The sequence below is a fragment of the Pygocentrus nattereri genome, chromosome 7 (genome assembly GCF_015220715.1).
Source record: "Pygocentrus nattereri isolate fPygNat1 chromosome 7, fPygNat1.pri, whole genome shotgun sequence".
Taxonomy (NCBI): domain Eukaryota; kingdom Metazoa; phylum Chordata; class Actinopteri; order Characiformes; family Serrasalmidae; genus Pygocentrus; species Pygocentrus nattereri.
Genome location: NC_051217.1, coordinates 28408880 through 28430684, shown reverse-complemented (window position 1 = coordinate 28430684; position 21805 = coordinate 28408880). Strand labels below are relative to the sequence as shown.

The 21805-nt window shown below is 38.7% G+C and overlaps 1 long non-coding RNA gene across 1 annotated transcript; it reads right to left on the bottom strand.

The window, feature by feature from the left end:
• Positions 1-1200: 1200 nt before the first annotated feature.
• LOC119263707 lies at positions 1201-19985 on the bottom strand. Its single transcript, XR_005130482.1, has 2 exons — positions 19629-19985; positions 1201-1758 (listed from the first exon to the last, which is right to left on the bottom strand). It is a non-coding gene; the product is annotated as an uncharacterized LOC119263707 (long non-coding RNA).
• Between the last annotated feature and the right edge of the window lie 1820 nt (positions 19986-21805).

Genomic DNA, 21805 nt, shown 5'->3' with positions numbered 1-21805 from the left:
GAATGGATTAAAATAAATGGATTAACAAGATATTTCAGGCCAAAACTTTATCACAAAACTCTTGAAAAAAACAATGTCTCAGACATCAGGCAGCATATTCATAGCCATTTAATGTAATAACTCTAGGGAGAATAACTGAGAGAGATTTTAGAGGTGGCCATCTGGTTCCTATCGCCGCTGTGAACAATTCTGACTCAGTAAGTGTCTCTAAAACAGAGCATTTCACACCAACCCCTTGGCATGACTTTGTTTACATCTCAAATGTTTAATTATACAGCATTTTTTGGAAACTTGGTGGTGTTCCCGTTCAAATAGACTAGCAAGCAACAGATTGGTAACAGACAAAACACACAACTAGTTGACCCTCCATGGTATTGCATTTCATGAGAGCCTGCTAAGTGTAAAAAGGCACATAGCCACTGTAAAAGCTAGGCAGGAAATGGTCTGTGAATTCCAGATTCTCAGCTTATGGTTTAACCCCTTAAAAGGCGAAGGACCCACCAGCAGGCACAAAGTTTGATTACAAACTATCATAACTTAAGATTGGCTCAACTCATTTGCATTGGAGTCACTGTAGTTACTGATTAATAAGACCCGGTATATAATAGGATGGGATGTTAAGGGTTAACAAGGCTATCTGGAGGAGAAATAACTCAAACTTCCTTTTGTGGGGATGTCAACAGCACAACGAGACCAACAACAAGAAGTCTTTAACAAGTAACGACAGACAACGCTCATGTCTCTTAACTGGGTTGTCAGTCCATGTGCTAAACACTAGAGTGGATAGTGCCATCATCTCTTGTACAAAGACAAACATTCATTGTAACCAGCCAAATCACACCTCCCAGAGCACATTCCCATGAAGGCAAGCTGTTACTTGCTGTTTTTGGATTGCTTTTAGACAGAGATTGCAGACAACTTGAAATACAAGCTGCCGCAGTGCAACACTTTTTATTGCGTACTTAGTGTTAGATCCTGTTCTGACAATAAGACAGTGTGAGTTTGAGAAAATACAGTATCTTCACCTTTCAGCAGGAAAATGATGCCAGGCACAAAGCCAACGCAACTCAGCAGTGGTTAAACAACAAAAAGGTGAATGTACCACAAAGGCCAAGTCAGAATCCAGATCTCGGTCCTTGTAAAGGTCCTTCTAGCACGGCATGTGCTACCCCAGGCTTAGGGAGGACGCTGGAGGCAGGATTCACCTTTGCAGCAGTCATATTTTAATTCACACCCACCAAATAAACAAAGCAAACAGAACCAATGAAAAAAACTATGCTAGCCACTTTTCAATGGCTTCAGGTAGACTTTTCAGTCCTTCTCTTCATTAAGCTTATCAGCTCGTCAGTCCTCTACTGCTGCTCGTCTCTCTGCTCCCTCTCAGCTATTTAAAAATGCGCTCTGCTGCCAGCCACATCAGCATCAACTGGCTGTCATTAAAGTGTGAGCACTGAGCCGAGAGGGAATGAGAGCTCGCTGCTCCATCTCCTCATCACCACCCCCAGGCTGCAGCTCGGGACTCACTCCGTGCCCTGGTGCTTCTCGTGGCCGGTACCATCGTCCTCGTTCTCCTCCTCCCGCCGCCAGTCGCATGACTCGCATCTCTTGGGGGAGCTCGGGCTTTGCGCTCCGCCCCCTCCACACTCTCCTTGCCGTCTTCGCCAAGGTTCGTCGCCGCTGGGTATTCGGGTCCCTCCATCCTGACGGCTCTAGTGGTCGTCATCGTCGGGGCCACAGTCCTCCAAACAGTGTACAAAGCTGGTAGAAACGTACAGATTTACAGCTTTTATTGTAGCCAGGGGCATTGTTTGGCCAGTGCCTGAGATAGATAACAAAATAACCCTTATTGGTGCTATATAGAACCCTAAAAAAAATTATTCTATTTAGAACCAACACATTCACCATCAGTCAGAAGGACAATTTGCAAACAACCAAAATGGTTCTAAGTTTTGCAAGTTTCGAAAGGGAAAAGCTGATCTTCTCTTTTTATATGCACTTTGTCCTCTCTCACACTGAAATATGATTTATTTCTATTTATGAAGCAGTGATTGTGGTCTTTACCTATCATTAGTGTTGTAGTACTCAAGCTTCCATTGCTACTGACCAGCAAAACACAGCGTATGTTGTGTTTTAGGGACTGATATGTTGGTCACCCAGCATAACCATTCTGGGTGACCAGCTAAACAAGCACTAGATTGACATAAACCAGTTAGGACTGCACAGCATATGCTGGTTTTTGCTGTTGACAAACTATACTGGTCTTTGCTGTTTTTTCTAGTAGGGATGATCAGCTATATTTATCTTACCATAGAAAAAAAAAAATAGTTATACTGGACAGTGAAATGTTGCCAACATTTCCTGATTTGCTATACTTCTCGGTCCATTCTGTCTCTGCACTCTTTTCATGTAAAGAGAGACTTTGGTTAGTCGTGGGCAGTCGTGGGCTGGAGGTTAGGGAACTGGCCCTGTGACCAAAGGTTGCCGGTTCAATCCCCAGGGTTGACAGTACATGACTGAGGTGTCCTTGAGCAAGACACCTAACCCCCAATTGCTCCCCGGGTGCTGTGAATAGGGCTGCCCACTGCTCTGGGCAAGTGTGCTCACTGCCCCCTAGTGTGTGTGTATTCACTAGTGTGTATGTGGTGTTTCACTTCACAGATGGGTTAAATGTGGAGGTGGAATTTCCCCATTTGTGGGATGAATAAAGTTTCACTTAACTTAAAATATAGCCATGTATACAGAATCATGATCAGAAGTTGCTTAACATGTAAGTTGTCTCAGTGAACTTGATTCATATTTCACAGATGCGTTTTTATAGATGTGATGGAGAGAGTTTAATTCTCGTAAAGAATCAATGAAAAACAGTTTAAATTCTTGTAAATTTAATTCAGCTTGATCGAGACCCAGCTACTTTGTATAGTGCAAACACCCTCACCTTGCAAACAGGAGAACAGGGTTTTGATCTCCTGTTGAAGCAGGAATCAGAAATAGCACCATTATATACCAACATGATGGCAAAAAAGTAAGACTCCTAATACATTATTCAGCTGTCATTATAGACTTCTCTGAATAAAAGCATTTACTCAATAGATAAAGATAACCGTTTTTTGTTCATTTTTCTACTTCACAGTTCTACTTCTTTAAAAAGACAGTAAGGAGATAAACAAAGTGTAAATCACAATATTTTGTCATATCACAACACTTTAAATACAGTAATTGAATTGTATTATGACAATATTGTGCATTGTATCTTGTACTGATTCCAGTCTCTAGCTTCTCATTCTGTAGCTTATGTTTTCCAGCCTAAATGCCGCATGACTCAACTGCAAACCAAGCTTCTTAATACACAAGTGATAATGCCTAATGTTTGCTTCTTGGGAGTGTGTTGTTAGCACAAGCTATTGTGTCAGCTTGAAGGATTTAATGGATCACATGATTAACTATAAGGATAATCATAAGACAACATTTCAAATATGTAAAAACTGAGACATTTGTTGTTCTTTGAAAAATGTATGCCCATTTTGACTTTGATGCCAGCAACACATTCCAAAAAAGTTGGGGCAGGGTCATGTTTATCACTGTGTTGCATCAGCTGTTTAACAGTAGTAAGTGTTTGGGAAGTGAGGAGACCAATTGTTATAATTTTGAAAGTTAAATGTTTTCACTTGCTTGCTTGATATTGGATTTCAACTATTCAACAGTTCAGAGCCTCCTTTGTTATATTGTGTTTCATATTGTGGCAAATGTTTTCAATGGGTGATAGCGCACAAACTCTTTTACTACAGAGCCATGATATTGCAGTAACTGCAGAATTAACTTGCTGAAACCAACAAGGACTTCCCTGAGAAAGACATCATGTGGATAGAAGTATATGTTAACATATATGTTATATTTAGCACTGTGTCCCATTTTTTTGGAAACAGAGTTGTAGATTATTGGTTTATGGCCTTTGTCATTAAATCAGTTGTGTCATCACATAACAACATGGGGGTCCTGACCACTGAAGATGCACCTATATAGTGAGTGGAGCTGATAAAACAAGGAGGTGCTCATAATGTTCATATTATGTATTTTTTCATATATATATATATATATATATATATATATATATATATATATATATATATATATATATATATATATATATATATGTGTGTATTCTCAGCACCACTTTAAAAGTCACACTGATACCTTTGGGACAGGTCACGCTATAGCACTTTTTTTTCTTGCAAATGTCTTTAAAAAAAGCCTTTGGCTCCTTGTATTTTGTTTATCCTCCAGCTTCACTCTGATATTAAGGGCCAAAGCTAATCAAATTTACATCGAGCAGGACCTGTCACCAATCAGACCTGATTGTTTACCAAAGAGTTCAAACAGATTCCAATTTTCCCTGTAATTGATTTGAATTCACTAGAAAGGACAATTACTTTTCCACACCTAAGGATAGCTTGTTAAATTATCATACAAATAATGAACATTGTATTTTCTCTCAGATTATTACGTGTACAGCAAAGAAGGAAAGACAGTACATTGTGAACTTATTAATTAGTTCAAACTATCTTATTAGTATAAACCTGGACTGTCTCGACCCTGATTTTGGATTTGCCTTTAATAAATCTCGTTTATCTCCGCATATGCGTTTGCCTCCTCGCTCCCCATTACAATACAAATTTTTTTAGCTGTTTTATCCTCTGCATGTAAATGCAGTCACTAAAGTAGCTTTTTATCATATGAGAAACATTGCAAAATTCAGCCTTTTGAGTAACTCTGAGTGACACAGGAAAACTGCTCTTTTTACTGGGGCTTTCTATGAAAACAATACATCCTCTACAAAATGTGGCAGCACACATCCTAAAAAAACCCTAAAAACAGAGATATATCACTCCCATTTTGAAAGAACTGCACTGGCTACCTGCATCTTTCAGGAAAGATTTCAAAGTTCTGCTGTGAGTTTTTAAAGTTCTAAATGACCTCGCACCCACTCACATCACAGAGGGTCTGCCTGTTTATGTTCCAGCGTGTCGTCTTAGATCTGCAGATAGATCGGAGAGGTGAGGCCTCATTCGGTTATTATGTTCCTAAACTGTGGAACTCAATTCCACCTTTTATTAGGCAGTCAAGTTCAGTTCACCCTTAAAAAAAAAACAAAAAAAAAAAACATTAACAACACTTTTTAAGTTAGGTTTTAATTTAAACTCTATGTCTCTTGGTATTTATCTTTTTAATTTGATCTGTGTTATTTTCTGATATAATTACAAATTAGTCTTCATAATTACTTGCATTACTGGTAAGCTTTATTACCTGTCTGTGAAGCACTTTGAGCTGCCACCAGCATAAAAAGTGCTATATAAATAAAGAATATTATTGTTATTATTTTTTTGTAAAAAAAAAATCTTGCTCCATTAACTTCCATTCAACATAACAATGGTTTTTGCTTCTACTCTAAAGTTGCCATTTTAGAGATGTAAGGTTTTGTAGGGACAGTAAAGACATCTGTGTCGGATTCACTTATAACTTGAAATGTTGGATGCACAGTGGATTTTAGAAATCTAAGTGTGAACAGGTCCTATTTTAATTAATGCAATGCTTTGTTCATTTAAGTAATGTAGCCAATTTGCTACAATTTAGACCAGCATGACTGTAATTATCCACAGTACAGTAACACAGTTAGTAATGTGATTTCGCTCTGCTGCTCAGTCATTTTCTCAGTTCCATCATGGTCACTGTTTGGGCTTCCTGCTGCTGACCTCTCCTTCTGTTGCCAAACTTTTGCATAATCGTGCTAAGATCATCCTTTGTTCATCCTGGTTCTTCTTCTTTTCTTTCTTGTTTAGTTTTTTTAATGTTTTGTTTTTCTTCTGCCTTTCTTCCCTCATTTCAGCATGCATGTGTGATTTACGCTGCCAGGGGAGCAGGACACCGTGGTCATGAAATTGTCCGCCTCTGCAGTCATGTGTATTGTAGTGTGCAGATGACTTGTCAAATCTCTATGTGCGTGTCACTCATTGGAAGTGACAGCTCTGCTTTTTGAACCCACCTGGCAGAGCTATGCTCCCTAGGCTAATCACAGTTTGTCACCATGGTGCACGCTGTAATTACCAGCTAATTGAGGCTATTATCTCTATTGTTATTTATGAGCCCAATTAAACTATGGGGGTGCTCCACTTGTGTCTGTTTGCTCATACACTCGCACATGGTATGTGGAGAACATGATTAGATGTGTGAAATTATTATGCTGAGCACCACTAAGGTATCATGCACTATCCTGTGTGTAGGGTTTTCTATCTGTACAGGTTATGGTGTTTTATACTCATGGGTCGTGCATAATAATTGGTGTGCGGGTGTACCCTGTGTCTCTTCCTGGCTCATGTGGACACAACCTAAGCGCAGTGTAGGCCATTAGCACTGTCTCCTCTCCTACACTCCGGTGACCACACTCATCCTCCCCCACAGACAAGCATTTCATGACATTTTCAGTTTTTGTCTGCCTCATTTTGCCTCTCTATCAAACACACACACACACACACACCCACTAGTAGGACCACTTACACAATGTATTCATCATTTAATCACCTAAAAAAATCGCTTATGACAGCCAATTTTTAGACTGATCCTTGAATGACAGTGAAAAAAGCTTGAGGCTGGCTAAATTCAAAACCCTTTTGAGCTGTTAACGTGAAATACATGACATATTTACTCTAACAATACATCCAAAAAAGTTCACAACTGGTATTTGGCCTGAAAACCTTTTTCATTGAAGATAGCATTGAAGATTATCCTTTCATGTAAACATTTCCATGCCCCCCTGCTGTACAGCAAGCTTCTGAACCTTTTGAATTCCTTTCACCGGTTTTGTCCACCTGCTCTTTAAAATCTTTTCTTCTCCTTGAAAAGACATGCAAGGTAGGCTACCCTCTTTGGCATTTTCCCTCCTTAGCCTGCATCGTGACCAGGAACAGTAAGACTCAGGAGCTGATTTAAGAAAGTCTTGCTAGCAGACATTTGAATGCAACAATGATTTGGTTGAAAGCACTAAAGATGGCCATGTTCAAAAAACTTTATATAAATGACATTACTATGTTTTCCCTCTGCTTGCCCCTTCAATATCTAGATTGCTCTTTAATCTTTAACCGGAAGGTTGCCGGTTCGATCCCCAGTGCCGACAGTCCATGACTGAGGTGTCCTTGTGCAAGACGCCTAACCCCCAATTGCTCCCCGGGCGCTGTGGATAGGGCTGCCCACCGCTCTGGTAATTCCCCGTTTGTGGGATTAAAAAGTATCACTTCACTTAAACATCCCACTGGTCAGCTCAGACAGTGCCTGTCAAATTGATGAATTACTGTCCTGCATCTTGATGTAATATAGTAATGCCAGCACTGTCCTGCAGCTGCTGTGTTCACACTTGATTAGGGATTAAGCATCGTAGCCAATTCCTCATCTGTAGGACCTGTCCTTCCACACAGAAACACTTCAGGACCGTCTGTTGTGAGTCAGGAACTCAAGAGGCACATCGATACACCCAAAAACAGTAAGAATTCCATTTGCCATAATTATGTGGTCTGTTTAGTGGAATAGCACTGCAACTATTTTCAACTGTCTGACTGTTTTCAAAAATGCGGCACAGAATGTAGTGCTCTTTTTCTGAATGTTAACCTAAAAAGACCAGACTCCCCTCTCTCCTCACATGACAGCTTTGATATTGGATTCACTTTGCCACTAGTCCCAGTTTGTTCCAGATGAGTGGAGAGTGACGGACTGAGAGGCAAGATCAGCAGTGACCAGCGGTGCAGACCTGATTCTCAAAAGTCCAGTCAAGTTTGAGGTTTCCACTCAGCAGTGCGATGGCTAATTTTAGGACTCCCCGTGCTTTGCACGGAACTCAATGTCTTCCTGCTGCTGTTAATGTGAACAAACACCTACTTGGCTGAATGCTGCAGCCAAATCAATGCCAAGGTTAATGAAAGAGAGAGTGAGAAATGCCAGTATTGGAAGAGCGTGGACATTAAGAAAAAGACCAAAGATATGTAAAAGTAAAGAGTCCTGTGTGCTTTCCCCTGACACTTTAACTGAGGATTGAACCCACTGAACAGCAGCATCCCCTAATCTCGACAGTTGGTGCGTAACCGCCTCGTGACCTCTCAGGACCAACAGTATGAATGTCTCAAAGGCAATGCTCTCCATAGCAATTTTCCCATCCCTATAGATTATTTTGAGTCTATTATTCTTTTTGCAGCAGTAAAATTTTTGCTGTAATATAGAGTTTTCTATATTATTTTTGTTAAAATGGTAATGTTAATACAGGCTCACTATGGCGACTATTCTGGGTTGAACTTTGGAGGCCAGATTCTCAAAGCTTAATGGAGGTTACTAATCATGGCTATGCTAATGATCTTATGACACTGGCTAGCAACTGTCCTAGTCCCTCACTCTTAAATGTATGATAGGACACCCTAAGGTAGTCATTGTATAGTTGTTCCCAATGACATGTTGTTAGGGATGTTACTGTATATTGGCTTGCTCTTATCCAGCTTTTTGCTAAATAGGCTAACTGCTGTAGACGATGATAGCAAAGTTCACAAACCATGAAAATGTTTTTCTCTGACAAAGTAACTTGTTGGCACATCATCCACTGAGGACAAAAACCTTGTGTAGAAGACAATGAGTTCTCATCAGCATCAAGTGCTGCACTGGTCAGTGTCAGCTTGTTTATTTCTATGAAAAAGCAGCCTCCATTACTTATCTAACATGAAAACCTACTGGTTTCCCTTGGCTATTTTTAAATGAGAAAATATCCTTTCAGATTTTAACCTCCAGTGCTATCATCTGAAAAGTTCGTTTAGGCCATTTTTTCCCTTTTTGTCGTTTTATTACTAAACAGCAATTGAAATACTAAATACAAAACAGAAGTGTCATTGATTATAGTGTGTGTGAAGAGAGGTTTACCACACAGACCAATCCAATGCTGAACTTGGTAAAATGGTACAACCAGGTAAAAAAAACACCACCACACACACACACTTATATGTGTATATATATATATATAGAGAGAGAGAGAGAGAGACAGAGAGACAGAGAGAGATACATATACACATACATACACAAGGCAGGACTTGGAATCAGACTGTGAAAGTAAGTCAATAAAGATGAATTCACTCTTGATAAATGCCTGCTCCCAACACACCTGATCCAACTAACCAGCTTATTAAAAAACCCCTCCTGAGTGTGTTAGAGCAAGAAAACACTGAAATGTGCAGGACTTGGTACTTCAGGACCAGCACTGGGAAACTAGGATGTAGGTTTTCATTGCAACAAAGCAGGAGCAGGACCTGATCAGCTGTTTAAAGACTGCGACTGACTGATTAAACGAGTGAAATCAGCTGTGCTCTTCTTGTCTGGAACAAAATCCTGCACCTACTCCAGCCATTTGTAGATAAGGACACCCCTGGCCTAGAGCAAGCCAAAAAAATTCTACTCTTATATTTCACAGCTTAATGCTTAAGAAATTGAAAACAATGAAAGTGGAAGAGGATGTTAATGAAAAGCAGCAAAGACAATCCAATTTCAAGATGTTTCCTGTGGGTGTATTACAAGTCAATCTAGTGAGACCCAGCGACATCACTTCCTACATATCCTCTGTTTTCTTGTTGTCTGTATTTTGTCTTGATCTTCATTATTACAGCGCTGAGATCAAACCACCAAAATTAGCAGTTATGACAAAACTGAAGACGTAACACTTGTGGTAGAAACTCTGCAGTCTTTCTGCAGAAAATGTGAGGGGGTAAACTGCATGGCCGGGTGACCAGGGACATTTCTGTGTAGTTTCCATTTGGATTAGTGATGTAATGGAATTTATTAATGCATTTTATTGATAAATGAGCTTGCCTTTTTATACAGCTGCTTTGCATTTGTAAGATGGGGAGGAAATTGAAATCTGCCTCAAAGAAAAGAGCTTTTGCTTTTTGGAAAAAGGGAGCTTAAGAATGAAATGTTCATTTTGATCCCTCACATGAGCACCAAGAGAGACTGGTGCTGCATCAGGCATTTCAAAGCAGGCACATTCACTACTGGAATTATCTTTGCTGGCGTCCGATTCAATTACTTCTTATCTCTTTTAGAAAAAACAAAGTAATTAATATCACCAGTATCAAATCTACATTTGCATTCTTTTCTTCACTGCCCTTTTTTTTGCATCTTCATACCTTTTTGGAGAACAATACTGATAAAAATATTCAACTGAACTGATGGTTCATCTTTTATGGATTTACCACTTTTATATCAGAGCCTTGGCATCACCGAAGGGCTTGTGTGGTCTAGGGATCATCTTACTGGGAGCTACCCTTGGAGCCAGGCCTGGGGATAGTGTTCCTCGACGAGCACCTGGAGGCTAGGCAGCCCATATAACCCGACTGGGCTCAGCCCAAACAGGTAATGTAAGACAACCATGTAGGCCCACAACCTGCAAGGTTCAGTGTTGGGGACCATGTGCAGTACCTTACAGGCAGTAGGAGATGGCAGGGAGGTCCTTGGCAGCACAGAGCCCTGCATTGGAAACTGGCTCTTGACACGTGGAACAAAACCTTACTGAGGGGGAAGGAGCTAGATTTTGAGAGGGTCACATCGATATGCATTAAAATAGCAGTGAGGAAAACTCTGACTGTTTTGTGTGCTTATGCAACAAACAACGGTTTGGACTACTCAGACCTCTTGGAGTAAGTGGGTGGGGCAAAGCTCTCTGTTTACTAGTCGGTCTACCCAACCCTCAACTATGCTCATGAGCTCTTGGTAATGACTGAAAGAATGAGATCACGGATACAACCGGCAGAAACGGGCTTTCTTCACAGGGAGGCAGGCTACACTCTTGACAGGATGATAGCTTTTTTATGCAGTGTACAAGTGTTCTTATTTACTTTTTCTCTTCATAACTCTTCAGCTAACATCTCACTTTGTAAACTAAGAATGTTTTTTTCCTCATTTATAAATGATCTCTTTTGTTGGAAGCCTGTTGTATTTCACCATATTGGTTAAGGAAGAGAAGATTTTAATTAAGCTTCAGCTGATTACCTTGCTACCCTCTGACTACTCCTACTTGAAGCTATGTCTAAAACATCATCTGAAAGCTCCTTGGACTTCACAACATACAGTAACTAATTACTTCAGCATGAGTCACACAACAGACCTCAGATACTTGTCCTGCACAAAGAAACGCAAACAGTTTTAAGCATGATCAAACAGGCTTTTCACACTGCAGTAGCTGCCTGCATTGTGTGTGCTTTCAAAATCATATCAAGGCTTAGAGCTTATGAATGTTAAGCTTGCTATGACCTGCATGGTACACTGCTCAAGAAAACAGGTCTGCGTTGACTGCAGCCCTGTGTTTCTGACATTCCACCCCTTTTGAACAACTTTGGAGGAGACCCGATGGAGGGGTCTAATGTGCTCCTATCTTTTAAATCTGTATGCATTTTCAACCAGTCCTTGTATTACCTTCTCTACAATGTATAATCTTCACTTTAAAACACTGTTTAATGAATATGCTATAAAGGAGATCACAAATCTCAAATATTAAGGGGATGAACTAGAGGACAAAGCATGCATGTCATCATCCTTGAACGGTATCTTGGGAACGGAGTCCTAAGATCCCCCTGGCCATAGCTTAGGAAGCCACAAATAGATTTATCAAACTGCCATCTGTGTTTGCTGATTTTGCCCCCAAATTTAATTCTGTTGTAGTGACCATGGTTAACCCTGCCACCTGATGCCATTAATCTCTTCTTCACTATAAGACCAAACAGTTCTGAATAACAGTTCCAAATGACCATCTTTCCGAGTTTCCACATGGACCTACTTTATCACTCAATGCTTATAAACATATTCAGCATGGCTTCCAAAGCACAGTTAGGCTAATACTGTATACTCAATACTCTCAATACTGTAGAATTGCTTGTGTAGGTTGTCATAATAGCATAGATGCTCCCTATTTGGCTCTTACACTTCCAACAAATAAATACATTTCTAAATACAGAAATACATTCATCTTTTGGGCTGTGAAATCAGAATTAGAATATACAGAAGAAAAACTACACACGACAGTCCAGTAACAGTTCCACACACTGCAGAACAGATCTGACTTTGTGATTTACAGAGAAATTTGAAAAAATGTAAAGCAAAAAATCTATGTGAAAATCTCTGTTTTGTGTCATCCAGGGACCAGTGCAATCTTATGTTTTCCTGGTATCCAAGGCCATTTAGAAAGTGCCATGATTGAAGTGCCTGTCTATTGAAAAGAGCAGGGTGACCAGGTCCAGACTCTATTTACTGTCAATGGTCCTCCATCTGCTTGATACAGATACAGTGATGCAGCTCAAGTTTTCCTGGATGTTTTCTCAGTAATGACTTTGATGGTAAAGACAATTGTTTTTTCCACAGCACTTTCTGCTATTAAAAAAATGTTTCCTGTTATGTTAGAGATTGACATGTTCACTGACAGAATACAACTGCTGGACTAGGACTGTGCCCAGCCCTAGCTTTTTGGCAGGACTAAGCCATGATGTACTGTGAAACTAAAGGGTAATTGATAACAATGACTACCATAAACTGTTAAAATCAAGGAAATATAATTATAACTGGAATATTTGTGTATTGCTGATGATAGAATGCTCTCTGGGGTTCTAATAAGTTACTGGAAGGCCCAATGTTTTACTACATACGTTTATAACCTAAGAACAGCTCAGTTACTTTGCATTGTACTCCTTGTAGTTACTGAATACTAAGACTTTGTATGTAATAAACCTGGGATATTAGAGAGTTAAATTACAAACCTTCTTAGCAGTCATGGTCCAAGGGTCTGTCTCACCACACAGGATTTCTTGCTTATCCAGCTAACTTCAAGCTTAGTTTGATCTAACTTTGGTGGCAGTGAGAACAGCTTTGCTTTTTCCATTATAAATGTTCTATCCTCTACATGTTTAGGTAATAGAAGTTTTTCTTTAGGTGTATTGTTGTACACACAGATTATTATTCATCAAACTAGTTCATATTATCAAATGCAGGGCAAATGAAATGGCTCACCTTCGAGCAGACAGTTCAAATGTTGATGATGTTAACCACAAAGAATAATTCTAATTTATATTTTTACAGTTTTATTTCTGTTTTGCCATTGGAAATGTATAGAAAATAACTGGTATAGGTACATTTTATCATCATCTGGTGCACTTGCTGAACTGAAGATTTGACTTCATGCTGGGTTCAAATTATCATTCTATCATTCATTCTCTCAAAAAAGCCTCATGTGAAGCTGGTCTTTTTTTATCCAGTGATTTTGAGCAGGGGGGAAAAATCACTTGTAAACTGGCCATAGGCCTGTGTGAAAAGAACGGATTATAATGTTTAATGAACAATATCCCATTCATTCACAGGGCTGAGCTCACATTCATTCTCAATTGCTTCTTTCACATGACATCTAAATATAGCTGTTTATATTAACCAGGAGTAGGAAGCTGACTCAAATAAATGCAAGAGGGGGTCAGATTTCTATACAACACTGGACATTATCGCTTCTTTTTGGCAGGTAAAGATACATTTATGATTGGTGGAAATAATTCAGACAGTTCAGTTTGACAATAAAGGATTTGCTGAGCAAAAGCTGTCCATTTTCTTTTCTTTTGTATTTTAAACTTTTCTCCAAGACTCATTCATCTGCATCAGTCATGTTGTAGAACCCTGGAGGAGATCTGGAAATCTGGGGTGTAAATATTTTGGATTTTTTGCATTTTTGCTCTCTTTTATTGTGCCTATGGTAAATAAGCATGTTCTGAAGTCCATGTATTGTGTCTCAAGTACATTTGCTCTTTGAATTTGAATGCCACTGGATCCTCTGAGTTACAAGGTTGATAGGAAATATGAAATATTGCAACATGCAAGCTAACGCTGTTGCGTATTGACTTCACATCATAAGACTGGCAAACTCGCTAAAATACCCCATGCGAACCAACAAGCTGTGTGAAATGTAGTAGTACTAAACGTAGTAGTAATAATCTACACTTTGAGGAGCTGATGTTTTATAGCAGTGTTGAAGTACTGAACTTCCAGGTGATCTTAATCAGGGATGTTGTCTTGCTTGTAGCATGAATGTAACAATATTTGTATTCTGAGTACTTAGCGACCTCTTGATTCAGAGGGTGATATCTAGTGATATCCAGATGTAAAATCTACATAGGAGAAAAAGTATCAGCTTTGACATTTTTATTTACAACACCATTTGATAGAATGATTTTCATTCTTTTTTCCCATAGAGAAAAAAACTTAGGTTTCCTTATATTGGACTACAAAATGGCACATGACTTCACTTGTCTATTGTGGCATTTGAGTGCTCCTTGGAAATGCAGTGACAGACATTCACTTGTTTTCTTACTTGGAAATACTGATTAATTATTCTTTGTATTTTTCATCAGCTATATGATATTCACTTGCCAGGAATCCTCTCTGAAAGTATGACAGGGCTCTGAGCTCCTTTTGTTCATAAGTACACCCTGTAGAACAAGCACTCTGCCTCAGCTGCCTTAAAGAAATACACCTTAAAAAGAATGATAGCTAGAAGAGGCCATGTTAATTTGCTGTCAGTTAGGTTAGTAACCATTCATAGATTAAACCTCCTTTTAATTTTTTTAATAGATGCAGGGGTAGACAAATCTCTTGCATCTATTTCCCATCAGTCTTCTACCCAGATAAACGCCAAGGCTCACCACGTCTTAGAATAACAAAACAAATACACATCTGTGTTTGCAGCTTAATAAACAAACATGTCAGCAGTGCTATGTCTCTGAGAGAAATGTACTAGTAACAAAATATAATTTAAATATATTTATATACAGAAGTGGAAAGTAACAAATTACATTTACTCTCAACAGTCCTTGTAGTCTCAGCCTCTGATGCTCTGTTTCTGTGTGGGTGGAACATCCACTTTGTAGCTTTTGCATACAGTGCTGGCCGTAGACATGTAAGCTAGACTTCTGCCTGATGCTTTTCACTACATGATGATCAGATGTTGTCAAAAACTGCCTACCTTGTCAGGAAGAGGCTGGTTGACTAACTTGCAAAATGACCAGTCACAGCTGATTTATTTGGTACAGTGTGTAGGGGAAGGTGATTGTGAATCTCACAGATAAATATCTTGCAAGGCTCATTTTTCATCACAATGTCCAGTGCAAGTAGGCACATTCGCTATTACTGGCTAGAATTTAGTTGGAAAAACAAAATGTTGGCTGTGTCTAACATGACATATCACCATACTGTACACACTCACACTGGTGGTGTACTACTTTTACATACTTTTAATATTTGGTACTGTCTGGCAATATGTGGTTTCACCCAGTTAAAGAAAGAGTGCATTATGTAGTGTGTTAGTCATTTTGTAGCATTGACCAAAATCTCATAAGAAATTTCACTTCCCAGACCCATAATACATTGCACATTTTAGTGTACACTACATGATGATGTACACTACAATTTCCAATGCATACCATAATGCAATGGTGCCTTGCAAAAGAAGAAAAAAGGGATGCATCTCACTACAGCAGAACACAGGGCACACAAACAGCAGAGAGTGCAAGATGACAATTTTAGCCACAAATGTAAATTGATGTCATTTTTACTTAAAAAAATGATTATATTATTTGATATATCATTGATTTACAATGCTTAATATTAAATAGTTTTACAGACAGATTGAAACTTTTGTAGGGCAAAATTATGACAACCAATCAGATAGTTAATGTGTTTGGCTTGCTTACCCTGAAGTAGTCATGTCAAACTGGGGACCTTCCAGGCCAAAGTGCTGCAGAGATTAATGTGTACCCTCATCTAATGCTCTGAGTTCAGTTCACGCAGGGCTTGCTAAATAGCAGATGAGCTAAGAGATGTTTTTTTAATGAGGCAGTGTGCTGAAGACTGCAGTGTTTTGGCCTGAGAGAACCAGATCCTGACATATGTGCCTTAAAGTTTTAATGTAGGAAAAGAAGAGCTTAACCTAAACATTTCATTGTAAAAAGTTCTGGACATAAATGAAAAAAATCAAGTCCTTCTATACTGATAGATGCTGAGAGATTTCTGAGATTTCTAAAAGATTTCTCAGAGAGCAGCTTGGCTATTTTCTGAGATGTAATACTTGAACAGTGAGAAGCGAAAGAGACACAGGGAATATTTTAATTACAGGAAACCTGTTGGCTAGGCCAAATAGTTATATTTGTGAATTACTAGTTTGCGATGAAACCAGCAGAAGGTCAGTCATTAAAATAAATTCTTGACAACTTATGCATGATTCAGTTTTAATTGTTTACTTTCAGCTTGATGTGTAAACAAGACACAACTATCAAGACTGTCAGTTGCTTTCTGATTGGCTCTTGGCTAAACATTTCTTTAACATGCTACAGTATGTTTACTTCACTACTTTCCATTTTAATACTTGTACAGAGTAAAAACAAAGGTGTGTTTGAGTTTGTAAACCATTTAGAATAAAGACTGTTTACATTTCATGCTATTGTGTGCTCAGAGTCATCATGTTTAGTGGAGGATAACATTATACCACACACAACAAACTTACTTTGCCCAATCTATTAACTACAAAATTATATACAACTGTTTTAATGTGCCCCTACGATGTACTGGCGACCTGTCCAGGGTGCACCCTGCCTTCTGCCCGATGACCAGTGGGATAGGCTTCCATTTTTGAAAAGATTCTATATATACAACATATTCTCCATCAATCTGAAGAACCTCCTTGCCATGCAAAGAACAATTTAACCATGCAATGGCTTTATATAGAACCCATGGTTCTAAATAGAACCATTTCCTTTATTAAAGAACCCTTGAAGAACTATTGTTTAATGTGTGTTTACATAACCCTTCAGAGACTGCAAAAACAATGTTGGAAACAAAAACAAATAAGCCTTATAGTATAATCATCTAAATCCTGAAATGCATGTTGTTTAATGCGCCTTGTGCCTTGAAGAGGACACAGAAAGATATGTAAAAAAAATGTGCACTAGCAGAATATTCTGTGATCAGTCTCAGCACTCAAAACTTTGAGTCATTTTTTTTGTAATATCATGTTTTTACTTTTGTTTTACTTTTGTTCTCAATGACAGAGCTAAATGTCTCAAAAACTCCTAACATTTTCTTTAGTTAGTTCCTTTAATATTATAATCAATACAGTAGATAACTGTAGTCTTACTTAAGTAGGAGAATTCAGTAATATTCCCATCCTTGTTAATATACTTAAATACAGTTACAAATCTTTGGCTAGTGTTTAGATCATTTGCCTGGTTATGAGGGATCAAAGACACCTCATATTCCCTGCTGGAATGTGAAATGTTTGATTGGAAAAGGCTGTGCTTGGTTGAAAAGCGTGAGTGCGTTGGTGTCTCCAAAGATTAAACTGTAGGTGGACTGGTTTCCAGGTTGCCTATACTCTTTGGAGTAAGAGGCTAACTCATTTCTCAGGAGAAATGGATGTAAAGAAAAAGAACTGGGGAGCTACAGATTAGAAAGTGTGGTCTGCTGCAACCAAAAATAGCTCTTGTGTGGACAGTCTGTAGCTGACAGCCTGGAGTACTAAACACAGACTCACACACAAGTCACTGCACTGGAAATTATGTGCATGGGTGTAATTTCTAATTTCATTTTTAAAACATTGTCTCAATGCAAATGCAGGAATCAGTGAAAATAGCAGTTCAGTGCAAAAAAAACTACTGTGTCTAAACCTTTCACCTCACATTTCTGACTTCACGTAGGACTCAAGCAAGCAAATTTCATGTCCACCTCCTCGCACACTGATAAGAGGCATGTAGGTTATTGTGTGTGTGCATCCCTTGGATGTTAATTACCATATGATGGAGATTATGTATTGATGTGACTACCCACCAACAGTGCACACACCCACATACATCTGTGCATATCTTTTTGTAGTCAACAGTATCTTGTTGTGCAGAAGACATAAAGTGGAGTATATATTCACAATATGGAAAAAGTATGTGGCTCCTCTTCTAATTAGTGTGTTTGGCTATTTAGGTCAAAACCATTGTGCTATCAGGTGTATAAAATCAAGCAAACAGCCATGCAAACACATGGCAATAGGAATAGTTCAAGCCCAGTGACTTTATACTTGGCATGGTCATAGGATGACACCTTTCCAAAAAGTCAGTTAGAGCTGCTAGAGTTGCTCCAGTCAACTGTAAGTGCTGTTATTGTGAATTGGACACATATAGGGACAACAGCTCAGCCATAATGCAGTAGCTCACAAAGTGGTAGCTCTAAGCTCACAGAACAGAATTGGTGGTTCCTGAATGCAGCTGTCTATCCTTAGTTGCAATGTTTCCTATCATAGGGATCACAAATTACTGCCACACAGGCTGGATACAAACTGTAAATAAGTGATGTTTTTCTGTAGCTGAAGATTTACATCTGAAAAGTAGGTTTGCTTTAATCATATGTTGATATTCTGATTACTTAAGCCATATGCTTTTTAAAACCAGTTTAGACTGCATTCAAAAAGCATTAATCCAACAAAAACCTAACACAGCAAGATTGCTGTACATTAAATGGGCATGAATGTAATTTAGCTACAGCTAATTTAGCTATTAACCAGCTACTGCAAAGTCCTGCATTGGCTGCTTTAACAATACTTTGCTGTAAGAATGCAATACAGATCATGTATAATCATCATCCATCAGAGTCCTGTACTGGTTTCTTTATAACCATAAGTCCTGTTTTACAAAACTAAACAAGAAAATATTTTATACATTTATAAAAACGTGCAACAAATTAATGGGTAGGCCAGGGGGATATAAGCTGCAAAAGCAAAGCATATCCATAAGTGATATGTTTGCTAAGACTGCCCAAAAAAATTGCACATGTTGTGCTTTGGATGCAGGTAGGCTGGTGTAGCACTTACTACAAATATTAAAAGCTAGTTGTTGTTGTTGTTGGACTAGAACTAGGAAAAAAAAGAAAAAAGAGAGATGTAGTAGAAATGTACATTACAGACACAACATATAACATAGAAAAATAATTGCATATGAATGCAAAGAGAGTCAAACAAGAATCGGAGTCTTACTCAGTTACACCTTTAAGTTAGGAAAACCGATTTTTGAATTCTTAATCTCTAGTTAACTTAAACTTAGTTGGTTTTAGTAGTTAAATTAGTATCTCAGTTGAGCTCTTATTAGTGTTCTAGTATTAGTTTGCAGTTATTTCATATAACTAGTTTTTTTTTTTTTAATTATCCATCTTCAATGTTAATCAACTTAGGCCTATTTTGTTATAACTAAATCAAAAGCATTTGGTATTACCCTCTATCAGTAGGTTATTACAACCAAAAAAACACAGGGCATCTCACTAAGCCCACATGGGAAAGTTAACACCAGTACATTCAGTATCAATCAACCTTTTAAACACAAAGTACATACATAACATGAACCATAACACGGTTAACTGTATCAATGTCCATTAAATCGAGTCCTTAGTGCTAAACAGTCCTTTAGCAAATGAAAGGGAGACACTCCCTTTCACTCAGCAGCGCGAGCGCTCCACGCACTGCTCACGTGACCCAGAGAGAGAAAGTAGAACAGTCTTACCACGGTTGGTGATGGATCCTCGGCAGGGAAGGAAGGGAAAGGCTGAAGCACCCGGCCTTCACTGCGATGTCCACTCTCCCCGTTTCTTTCGACGCACAAACACCCAGTCCAGTCGTAGCTCCTAGCTCTGGTGGCTCGCCATCTATTTTCCTTGATCACGCGCTGGACGCGTGCTGCTCAAAACTTCACTTTTCTTCCGCGATTCTCGAGAGTAATTCAAAACTAAAACGCTGAACAAAACCATAGTCTATCGACATAGACAGAAGGGTAAACAAAACTCTTACAGAAACAAAATAAATCGTCAAATACACTTAGATTCCTTCTTCTTTCTGGAGCTACTCTCAAACGTGACATCACCTGTTCTTGCTTCCTCGATTCTGCACGAGAATCCTCCGGGAGAGAACGACTATCAATGAGGCGATTTACCTTTCACCTTCAACCAATGATAAAATAAATTACCAAAAGCATGAAATAATGTTTTTAATTCTATTTATCTATTTTAGACGTTTTTAATATCACTAAAGTAAATTATTTAGTTGATGAATTTCTGCTTGGTATTTATTCTTATTTATGAACTATTTAATAACCAATGTCTACTTTCACCTGGGTTACACTGGTCAGCCTCAGGGGAAACTGGGCCCAATCATAGTGCCACAATCTACACACTCACTGAACACTGCATTAGGAACACCTCTTTGTTTCTGTGCTGTTTGTCCATTATAGCAGCTCCACTTACCAAAGAGGCACACTTTGTAGTTCTACAATTACAGACTGTATCTCTGCACACTTTTTTAGCCCCCTTTCACCCTGTTCTTAAGTGGTCAGGACCTCACAGGATCCCCACAGAATAGGTATTATTTGGGTGGTGGGTCATTCTCAGCACTGCAGTGAATGGTGTGGTGATGGCGTGTTACTGCGTGCAGCAAGCAAAGAGGCGAATTTCATATTTTAACTGAATTTTCAGGATTTTTCAGAGTACTTGGAATTCTTGGTTCATCTGAAGTAGCATTAGTTAGTTAGTTATACTGTAAAAAGTGTAAGAGGGCAGAAGTTGAGTTGAAATGTTTTTGATGTTTGAATTCATATAAAATATTGCTTTTGTTTCTCTGTATTACATACTTTGTATTTTGTTGAGTCACTCAAAATAATTTTGAATTATGAAGTTTATTTCCAAAGTAAATAAAAAATGGAGAAAAATTGAGTATCAAAATGCAAAAACCAAATCTAACTTTACTTCCCAAGCAATCCTCTGCTTTTAGGAAGCTTTTATTCAACAGACAAATAGCCTGAAAACTTTAGTGTTCAATCCAAGGTCTCACCTGTCAAAATGCCTGGCTTGAACTGCTGTTGGTGCTAACTAATTGTTTGGTTGTTGTACTTTGTTAACTTTAGATGTGCTATGCAAATAATTAATTGCTTACCTGATCCAAAATTGTTTTCTCTGTGAGCCAGACTGAAGTTCACTCGTTGCTGAAATTGAAAAGAACATTTAGTGTCTTAAAATTCACTATTTCACTGACTATTTTGAACAGTGTTACCATATTGGTTGGTTTTTGTTTGGATTGGGCAGGAAAGAGAACTTGGCTGGTTTGTCCTGATTAAAAAATAAATCAATCACATACATAGAATGAATAAACTGCAGTGCTTAAAAACTTTAATTTTTTTAAAGTTTTACATTTGTGACAACTTGAGTACATTGGTGAACTTCTAGGTCCACAAGCTGAATTATCTCTAAAAAGCTGTGAAGTAAGTTGTCTTAAAATTTTAAGTTGACCTTTTTTTTCACAATGTGAACAGTGAATTAGTAGTGCATCCAAGGGCATCTCTCCACAACTGACCAGTTAGCAAGTTAGCAGCCTCTAAACAAGTACACTATGCTGACACTTTCCATTCCTCCACTGTAGAATTGACCAAATGTATTATTAGTACTATTATTATTCCACACTGTGGAAGACATCATGCCTCATTCCAGTACCCAAGAGGGAGCGACCCAGTGAACTCAATGACTTCAGGCCTGTTGCTCTAACATCCCATATTCATGAAGACACTGGAGTGCCTTCTTCTACATCTTCTCATACCCCAGGTTCGACAAGCAACAGACCCCCTGCAGTTCACCTACAGGGAGAAAGTGGGAGTGGAGGATGCCATGCTATACCTCCTCCATCATGCCCACTCTT